Below are 5,924 nucleotides of genomic sequence, written 5' to 3'. Positions count from 1 at the left end.
CTATTTTCATTTTCCACTCTTGCACGGTAATCTTTCATCTTAGTGAAAGAAAGAACAAAATGATTATTCCATTCTGATTCAATAGCAGTTTCAAGCATTTCATAATTATCAGTATTTCATGACTGATTTGATTTTTCATTCAGTATGTAGCGTACAGCAGTGTCGACGTCACAGAAATACAATTTCGAGTAATATGGTGAACGAACATATGTACAAGTCACTGGACCTGACCTATGACAGGAAATATCGTCTATCTTAAAGTCATACACTGTACATAAAACTGTGTCTGAAATTTTGGTTGTAGCTACGAATATTACGGAAGAAATTTCTCTTCAATTCTTGGATGGTTTGAAGTGTCTCTCTGATGAACTGCATTGAAAAATAAATTCTGCGTGAACATTGGCAAATTAACTTTTCTCGTATGACAACACAGTTTGAATGTGCAGTAACCTCTGATGCGAAATGTTTAACATTACAGTATCTGCACTGTAAATTCATCAGACCGCAATTGTATCTGTCAAAAGTATATAGGCTTTCCTTCAGTGGACATTTGAACGTATCATTCAATAAAACAATTGCATTATCTAACTCTAATCTTTCACTCTAACTCGTTAGCGTTCTCCTTCTAGATATAGCCTAAAACAAATATAGGTTCCGTATAATAAGGAAAGTCGGAAGTCGTAGTTAGTCAAAATGAAGAAATTAAAACTGAGGAACTTACTTCATATTTTCTGGGTAAATGACCATAATGATACAATTGGAGAAAAGTAAACGAAATAACGACGCTAATACACAACTTTATTTACAGATTTCGTTACTACTATATTTTGGTTTCCATTGACGATAACATCATCGACATGGGAGTTCTCACATTATAGCTACCAAGTATGCGCGTGTTGCTGTAAATAAACATTTAATCACGAACGTTCCTAGAATGCGATCCCACGAATCGTTATTACTTTCGTGTATCGTTTCTATCATAGCACCTGATCGGCATGCTGGGTAGTTGTTTGTAGCACCTCAATTTTCGATGTTCAGGTGTTGGAGATTTTGATGCCTAAGAGACAGGACGTCAGACTTATTAATATGAAAGCATCTACATTCTTTTACCACTCTTAACGGCTACATAGACACATGAATTATTCCTTGTGCGCATCTATGGTAAAATATATTTCGAATTATATTTTCATTGGCCTCCTTGTGTAATTAATATTAAAAGTCGGTACCTCAGTTTTCGTGTTCATGTATTAATACTATGATATACGAGATCACGAGCATTTTTACTGCAGGCGTGTAGCCACGGAATAAATCAAGGGCTGTTACGAACCGGAAGCACGTAACATTCAGCCAGTTTCTGTATAGCTTTGTTTTATGCCAAAACATAGTAAAGTCTTTCAGCTACTTTCAGCTGCCGTAAAACATTTCCGTCTTTGTCAAAATAAAGTAAGTGAATCACAGGAATTGAATATTGGTGGAAGCTGAGACCATAGACGATATAGACAATGCATAGCGGCGTTATGAAGAAACCGACATCTCCATCAGCTGACTGGCGGAGCAGTCCATTTGCGGGCGACTGCTGCAGTACTGTTCAGTTTCTCTTACTCGCGATATTTTCAGTAAAGGTTCCTTTCTTACAGTGGCGAAGTACTGTGCGGCACATGGTAGAATAAAAAGAAATAAATTATTATCTGCATTTGAAATCGCAAACGCAGAAAAACGTCAGCAGCAGCTTCGAAACCTACCAAGATGATATTTGGTAGCGTCTGGCTTTACCGAAATATAAGTGAAGTAATATTTTGTTCCACGTGCAAAGTTGTTACAAAAATATGTAAAAAAGTACGAACTCATGATTTCAGATTAAGTGAATGAATTTGTAGATTGAAGCTGAGGAATGATAACGTCACAAAACTGATGCGAGTGATATTTATTTGAGAGCATTTATTTGTTTCTAAACCATACGAATTAAATGACATGGGTCATTAAATATCCATCTCGTAGACATGAATTGGGCCTCGGACTAAACATTCAATGAATGACGACTTAATGTTCATACCAACCTCATTTCCAGAGTTTTTTCTTATCAAAGTTTCTTTTAAATTTACAAAGCACTCAGTGCGCTGGGCATCCGCAACTGTGGCAACACATCTTGCAGAAAGAACCCTGCGTACACGTTAGTGGAACACGAGCTGTTTTGCGACCTACAGCCACACCCTCAGATGCATATCGAAACAGAAGAAATGTAAATGAGCAACCATATGGTGCAGCGGATCCACGTCGTAACATGATAATCACACAATACTTTAAGTACATTAAAGACATGGATGTAGAAAAGAAGGGAGATCCGTCCTTCAGTGGTAAAATGGCATGGCCCGCCAAATGCAGAGAGTTATAAAAACGGCCAAATGGTGCGTACACAATCTTTCAAAAATGCGAGGAAAAATCTAGAACTAATAATAAAAAATATTGAAATGTGGGACACTGGACAGCCCTTATCAGACCAAAAGTTTCAATACTCACAAATTATCCAGCATAACCTAGTGACACCCTGCGAACAGGAACGAGGATGAGCTGGATAATTTGTAAATATTCAAGCAGTCGGACTGGTATGGGCTATAGTCCAGGGTCCCTCTATTTCATATTTTTTATTGTTGGTAGTAAGTTTTTTTAGGGTTTTGTGATTGTAATGTTATGACGTTGGTTTGCTGGACCACATTGATAGTCATTAAGATTTTTTTTCTGTTAAGGTTTATCGTACTCCTGAGGATGTGGCTATAGGCCACTAAACCGGTCGGGCCCCATTACAGATTACCATACAGCTGTACGCGGTGTTCTCTTGGCAAGAAGTTCTCCATTACATTTCGTATCCTGGTGTTATTTGGGTCTCTGTACTGTATTAAACGAAAGTCATAAAACATAAACGCTTATTTGTTGTACAAACCGGACATTGTAAATAGCAATGAACGTCATTTATTACGAAAGCATAGTAAAACATATCACATCATACTGTTTAGGAATCGTCAGAAAACTAAATGCTTTCTGCCAAATAGGTATTTTGCCTTCTATATCTGTGAGTCCGCCGTTTTAAAAAAAGAAGAAAAAAATATTTCACGTAAGGACCACGGAGATAACATTAGAGAGATTGGGACTAGTACGCACGAATATAGACAGTAGTTTTCCCTTTTATGAAGTGATGAATATTTATCCAGAAATGACCTTTAAGCCTATATGTGAAAACTGAGAAAAGAGTTACTATTATATTATGACTTATTATTATGTTATGAAATGTAAATAATTTCCAACAACAATATGTTTTATTATTTTTATAACCAGTTTTCTGCAAAGAATAATCATAAAACAAAAGACAATACCACTTAAAGAATGTACTGGCATCCTATTGTCTTTGAAACCTTTCTTCTGTTGTTCTCTACGATGTATGAGGCGGATGAGATTGAAGATAAGCTGAGATTTGTGTCCGCAGAAACACAGACTGTGCTTTATCTGCCGCCATTACTTAAGCATATGGAGCTGTAATTTCAAACTGCAGAAATAATCAGACATTAATTCTTCCGATCGATATTACAACATTAGAATTCCAAGGACAAGATCCCACAAAAATTTATTATTTTCCTACTCTAACAGTGAAACTAACATTCAGCAGAAAAATCTTAGACTTTACGTAAATGAAATAATTTTTGTAGCTGGTGCGTAAGATTAATTTTTCTCAGCGTAATTTATCAGTGATTTTAAATAAAAATATTCACGACACCAGTGTTGCTGAAACTTCCTGGCAATTTAAAACTGTGTGCCGGACCGAGACTTGAACTCGGCATCTTTAGCTTTCGCGGGCAAGTGCTCTACCAGCTGAGCTACCCAAGCACGACTCACGTCCCGTCCTCACAGCTTCCCTTCTGCCAGTATCTCGTCTTTTACTTTCCAAACTCTACAGAAGCTCTCCTGCGAACCTTCCAGAACTAGCACTCCAGAAAGAATGGCTATTGCGAAGACATGGCTTAGCCACAGCCTGGGGGATGTTTCCAGAATGAGATTTTAACTCTGCAGCGGAGTGTGCGCTGATATGAAACTTTCTGACAGAGTAAAACTGTATGCCGGGCCGAGACTCGAACTCGGGACCTTTGCCTTTCGCGGGCAAGTGCTCTACCAACTGAGCTACCCAAGCACGACTCACTCCCCGTCCTCACACCTTCCCTTCTGCCAGTACCTCGTCTTTTACTTTCCAAACTTTACAGAAGCTCTCCTGCGAACCTACCAGAACTAGCACTCCTGAAGGAAAGGATATTGCGGAGACATGGCTTAGCCACAGCCTGGGGGATGTTTCCAGAATGAGATTTTCACTCTGCAGCGGAGTGTGCGCTGATATGAAACTTTCTGGCAGATTAAAACTGTGTGCCGGGCCGAGACTCGAACTCGGGACCTTTGCCTTTCCTAGGAAAGTGCTCTACCAACTGAGCTACCCAAGCACGACTCACGTCCCGTCCTCACAGCTTCCCTTCTGCCATTACCTCGTCTCGTACTTTCCAAACTTTACAGAAGCTCTGAGATGATGAAATGCAGCAACGAGTGACCTTTTGTTTAGCTTTACTTTATGCCAAGACGCGTTTCGTGTGTGTATCCTTAAACATTAGATATGTATAGACCACGCACAGTTATACATCTGTCGTTTAGGTTCCGAAGCCAACATCTAAGTCACGTAATGGGAAGCAAAAAGTCGAATTTTTGTCATCACGCACCATGTGCAGTGGAGTCGACATTTACAGTCTTCTGGTTTATAACTAAAATCTCCAACTAGTGGTTGTGATGGCCGATGAGATCTTAAAAAAGCGAGTGTCGGATCGGAAGCCTCGTTTAGATGGAAATCTCTGTTCCTGTTTATAAGTTTCAGACAATTTTATGTAGATAGACTCCTTAATCATTTTGTCCCAGAAAGTCGGAATTTGCACCACAATACTGGTCTCATAGTATTTCATTTCACCGTTATATCTGCAGCAGTGCTCATGAAATGAAACAGGTGAGATCAGTGTCGTGTTACAAACGTCATGTTTCTGGAACAATGTAACTGTGCCGTTGCTCGAAATAAAGATGTCGTAAAAATTAATAAGCAGGGACGATGGTTTCAGATTAAACAAAGCTTAGGACTTGCACTCAAATTATTAAGATCTCGTCGGCCATTACGTCCACAAGGGCTGGAAAACACTGAAATAATTTGCGTTTCACGTGATATCAGTATGGGCGTGAAGAGCATGAACGGGCGTATTTCGTGTCAGGAATTGAACTAAAGAAAGGGTGATAAAACTTTTATAATAACTGCTTAAGGAGATTCAGTATTCCAAAAATTGACGGAAACAAGGCTTAAGAGTCATTACAAAGTCAGGAAAACAGCCGAGACCCCAAGAGCTAAAGACCGATATCTTTCCTCGATCAGTTATAGCAGATATTCGGAAATATGTTACGCACTCGACTCATCCTGGCCGTTGACCAGCACCTCATCCCACAACAAGCAGGCTTGTAGGATTCAGACCAGGCAAGACTACTGTTGCACAGTTCCTCAGCTTAACGTAACATACTGAAGATGATTCCGAAAACAGATACATCACAGGAGTAACCTTTATTCAACTAAGTGCAGCATACGATATGATTAACCAGCGTATTTTCTTAAAAAACACAATTGCTCTCACCAAGGATCGAAAATTTATCAGGCTGATATTAAAACAGTTACAGAATCGTAGTTCCTTGCCGATTTTCAACGACAAGAGAGTAAGTGGATAATCCAGAAAAATTACCTGCCTCATGGAAGCAAGCTGGCCTCGTTGCTGTTAATCCTTGCAACACAGGGAAGTTTTGTCTGTGCCGACGACGTTTCCTTGTCTTCCCAAACATTTGAATATATAAAACTCACACTTGCACAC

The 5,924-nt window shown here is 39.2% G+C and overlaps 1 non-coding gene across 1 annotated transcript; it reads right to left on the bottom strand.

Annotated features, from left to right (window-relative positions):
• Nucleotides 1–4,103: 4,103 nt before the first annotated feature.
• On the bottom strand, nucleotides 4,104–4,178 carry Trnas-cga (transfer RNA serine (anticodon CGA)). Its single transcript has one exon. It is a non-coding gene; the product is annotated as a tRNA-Ser (tRNA).
• Between the last annotated feature and the right edge of the window lie 1,746 nt (nucleotides 4,179–5,924).

The sequence above is a fragment of the Schistocerca serialis genome, chromosome 5, assembly GCF_023864345.2.
Source record: "Schistocerca serialis cubense isolate TAMUIC-IGC-003099 chromosome 5, iqSchSeri2.2, whole genome shotgun sequence".
Lineage (NCBI taxonomy): Eukaryota > Metazoa > Arthropoda > Insecta > Orthoptera > Acrididae > Schistocerca > Schistocerca serialis.
Note: the sequence above shows the minus strand (reverse complement) of the source record. Positions and strands in the feature narration are given on the sequence as shown.